Consider the following 5,000-nt stretch of genomic DNA (forward strand, 5'->3'; position numbering starts at 1 on the left):
TCGGAAAAATGGTTGACACAAAGAGATATTGATTTTTCCTATGTGTAACTGGTCAACAGCGACTGTGTCGAATGATTTGCAAGGGTTAGGATAAGTTAAGGTGGGAACATGACCTCTGATATGACCTTTGTGTGACGTGAAAAATGGCAAGCATTAATGTGGGCGTGTATATCTTTTCTCATGGTTAAGCAGAAAGAGTGCAATATGGCTTATGTAACGCATTTCTCTTTGTCAGGGTGTGCAATTGGGGAGTCGTATAGGAAATTTAGAAGTTCAGGAATGAGGTCCGTAGGAACTACAAGCTGAAACACTGACCGGTTGGGTTCATGTTTGTTCATTATTTTTGTTTTGTGATAGAATATGTCATCAACTAATGTGTAATTGTTGAGATTCAGAGTGAGGTTATCCGTATCAGTTGTGTCTGCAGATTTGAGAAAGTATATGATACGTTTACATAGAGAGTCTGATCTTTGCGCTACAGCTATGTGCACTTACGTAAGAGTTACTGAAATCGAATTTTGAGTAATGGTCGCGATATGGGAGCTGAGAGCGTCTGCTACAAATTTAGCTTTACCTTGAAAAAAAAAATGGGTATGTACTCCTGTCTTATGAGGAACCAGCGAACAAGTTTTCCTTGTAGATTTTTTTTATTTAAAGAGGTGCAAGATTGGTTGATGGTCCGTGTAGATGTGTGTGTCGTAACCGAGAATGATCTCTTTGGAGTGTTTGAGGGCGTATGGTACAGTTAATGCTTCTATGAGTGTGATTGAGTAATTTTGTTCGCTTTTGTTGAATGTACGGCCACCATAGGCAATTGGCCTGAGTTTTGTGTCGTGTTGTTGCATGAGGATTGCACTGAGTCAGTTGTAGGACGTATCTGTGTGTATTGTGTCAGGTGTCCAATTGAATGAAGTGTCCTTGTTAAGTAGTAAAGTTAGTGGTGCTGCTATACCGGCGTAACATTGAAGGTGTCGTCTGTAAAATCCTGATAGACCAAGAAATGAATATGTGTGATCAACATAAGTAGGGTGTGGAAATTAATTGACTACCTTGACCTTTTCCTCTGATTTTTTTTTTTTCTGAAGAAAGGAGCACTTCTTAAGCTTTAGTTTTAAGCTTGCTTTTCCTAGTCGTAAGAAAACAGTGTTAAGAGTGTGTAAGTGTTTGATAACCAATTTTGAAGCGATAATCACATCCTCGAGGTACATAAAAAAGAATGGCCTATAAGACCTGCAAGGACTGTGTACATAGGTCGTGTGAATACTAAATGAACTGAAAGAAGACCCATGGTTAGCCGTTTGAAGTGATAATAGCCTGTGGGGGTATTAAACGCTGCCAGGGGTCTAGACTCTGGATCAGATGGAATCTGGAAATATCTCGACACAAGCTCTAATATTGTGAACACTACGTTGTTTTCACCGACGAAGTGTAAGAGGTCTTGCAATACAGAGATCGGGTGCCTATCTGGAATATTTAATTTATCTAATTACATGAAGTCTACTACTGAGCGGAAGGAACAATTTTTAGGGACAATAAAAAGGGAGAAATTCCATTCACTGATTGATGATTCAATCATGTCTTGGCTAATGTTATCTACAACCATACGTTAATGGTGTGATATTCTGTATGCGGGAATGTAACGTGGTTTTGAGTTTTCGCAAAGGGCTATATGATACTGAATGACATTAGTAACTCCAAGGGGTTTACCTGGAGTGTCAATAGTTTGCCTGAACTTGTTGCAAAGTGCAATCAAGTCTGCTTGTACATTAGGGAAGTCTATTGGGTTGAAATATGTTGCATCAATAGATTCCTGTGCCATGGGCACGTCGGAAGTTCTTGTAGAAACTTGAGAAGTGGGGGCTTGGTTATCCATAACTTTGATACGTGAGGGATATACTTAAAAATCGCAAATGTTTGTACCAACTGTGAGATTAAGGGGTGCGTTAGAGTCATTGGCAATCAAAGTGCAAGTATGACCTTTCTTTGACGTTGAGCTGATGGAAATGCCACTGACACGGCATGTTTCTGGTATACGGAGTACATTGGTCCCTGGAGTTTGAAAAACTCGTAGGTGTATCTTTGTATACTCACGAGGAAAATGTATCTTGGAGTTGGTGAGCACTGCGTGAGTGTGTTCGGATGTAAATAACACATCTGAGACTAGGGTGGATGTAATGTCGAATTTCTCTATGATGGGTGTCATGACATACCTACGGGTCAGGCTAGTCGCGAAAAAAAAACCACATTAAGACTGTGCGCAGTTCGGATGAATGACAAATAGTTCAGGCAGGACGATTAAACTCTTCGTTAAAACTAAATACTATTACACTAACAAAAATAACACATAACACATAAATGAATATAGAATAATAATAGGCCTAATATTACATACGGAAAAAATTATGTAAAATATATTATCAAGTTGTTGATGTCAAAAGATTGTATCACGTATGACCAGGTGGGAGAAACGAAGTATTGATTATGATGTAGCTGAGTCTTTCCAACGGTCATTATGGGAAGGAATGGGTATTCTGAGGTGAATTACAACTTCTGGTGGGGGCAGCTTCTGGTCGTGGTGGTTTGAGGTGATCGATTACTTCTGGAAGGGGTCAGATTCTAGTAGTTTCTTCTGGTAGGAGAAGCTTCTGGTAGTCAGGAACAAATGGATTTTTGATGATGTTTCTTAAACAGAGAAAACAGAAGAATCGATTCGCTAGTAGTCAAGCAGTAATCTGGATAGTGTCTGATGAGCTCGGATAACGAAGGTTGCACATTTCGTTTTGGAGACGGCCCGTAGTTATGGTCCAAAGGACTTGTTTAGCGGAGTTGTCGTCACTCGATGATGTAGATAATTCTACATAGATTCAGATGGGTCCAAGGCTTCAGTTAGGTTCTGGAGCTGTCTCTCTGTAGTCTCTCTGCTTACTTTCTCTGTTGACTTCCGTCGACTTCTCTCGACTTCTGTGACTTCTGTCTCGGTCGTCCAAGGCCCTTCCTTATATACTAAGCAAATGGAAGTCGACGTCTCAAATATGACAAAACGTATCCAAATTAGTTAGTTTGAAGATCCTCAGACAGTGGGAAAGCAGAGCGAGCTTTTCCCTCCAAATCAGGAACGTTTCAGTCTCCTTTTACCTGTGATCTTATGTAAAGGGCGCTCTCCAACAGACAGGCATTGCACAGTGATTAAACAGGTCAAGTATATCTAATATATATACATATAATAGTTTTATAACATATATTCACGCAAGGCGTGCCTTAAAATTACAAACAGGAAACGTTATTAACACAAGGGCGTGACACAGTACAATCACAGGACTTTATTCACGTCAAAGACGGTATCTAATGGGCGTTTAGTCCTGGGTTTAGCTGTTTTGGACATGCGAGAGGAGTAATACGTCTGTTACGTTTGGAATACATGTTCACAGATGTCAGTGATGTGGAAGAGGCATATTCCTGGGGGGGGGGAGTGGTTGAGCACTGGGAACTCTGTTGTATGAAGGTAGTGGAACAGTTTATACTAGCACAAGATGCATCCTTGTGTGATGAAGTGGAGTGAAATTGAAGGGAGGGAGTACAAGCAACTGACGAGGGGTCGTTTTCTGCCCATGCCTGCTCGGCCACGTGAATGTGCTTTACGTCATAGGGGGTTGCTGATGGCAATGCTGGGAGGAAATGGTTTGCATAAATTATATCATTCTGAGCAGGCTGAATGACTATGTTATGTTGCTTCATCATTCTTAAACATATGAGGATGTCCGCAGGAAAATTAACGTCAGCTACGTAGACGGTAACTGGAATGGATGGTCAATGAATTTTGAAGCTAATGTATAAGGAGAATTTACCGATGATCGGAAATGGTACACCATATACATTGCAAAGTTTGACGTCGGGGGTTACAAAATAGTGACACTTTTTCTTTGAGTGCGGAATTTATGAAAATTCTGAATTGACATTATGATTTCTCAGAAACCCATGTCGAGATAGATTGTCACTTTGGTGTTACTAGAGGTTGCACTAAATATTAAAGAAGGGGAGGGTTTGTCTGGGGTATCCAGGGTATGTACAGGTAGGTTTGATAAAGGAACCTCCAGGTATGGAGTGACTTGCTTGATATGCATTGAGCATTAGTGTTCGTTAGTCGTAAAGGAGATGTGTTACGTGAATCTTGTAGGAGAATGGTCTGGAGAGTTTGGTCTGTGCTTCCTTCGTCATAACAGCATACTGCAACGATCACTCGTGCGGAAACATGGTCCGTGATAATCGCAGTGGCGGTTTGATTGTGAAGGTTGTCTGTGGTCATATGTGTTTGCAAGGTGTCCTGTTTTGAGACAGTCTGTACAAATAATTTGTATTCTTAAAGGAGAGCGTTGTCGTGAGCGATGTTGAGTGCGAGATGTCTTGACCTCGTGTGACTTGGGCTATTGTGTGAATGGGTACAATGGGTACTGACTGGCTCTAGATCTAGGTGGTTGATTTTCAGCATCAGAGTATTTCCTCGAGAATTCGCGTAGTGATACCTGGCGTGAATGGAATAGTATCAGCTTCCTGGAGTGTGTCTGGGTGTAATCGGGATGGTAGTGGAATATACGCCATGAGTAAGACTACATGTTCTAATGAAACTTTGTCGACTGAGACCCAGTCAGAATTTTTGAGGCTCTCTTATTTTGCTTTTAAATGTTGAAGCAATTTTGACCGCTTTCTCTCTGGTGTGGTGTGGTCCATGATAGTATGTCCTAGCCAATTAGTATAGAAAGTGATTCAAGCGCCTCAAAGGATGCAAATGATTTTTTAATGTGCTCTACGTAATCATGGTAAGACTTTATCTCCTCAAAAAGATCTGATTGAATGACATCACCAGCTAATGTGTTATTTTGGTCTACTCTGGGTGTTAGAATAGATATTTTACCCTTATTGTCTGTGGTGTTTCTATGTGTGATTTCTGATTCAACATCGGAGAAAAAGTTGTGTACAGGAATGTTCTTTCCGTTAAATTTAGG

This window comes from Oratosquilla oratoria, chromosome 13, assembly GCF_046742065.1.
Source record: "Oratosquilla oratoria isolate Oo_2021 chromosome 13, ASM4674206v1, whole genome shotgun sequence".
Classification (NCBI taxonomy): Eukaryota; Metazoa; Arthropoda; class Malacostraca; order Stomatopoda; family Squillidae; genus Oratosquilla; species Oratosquilla oratoria.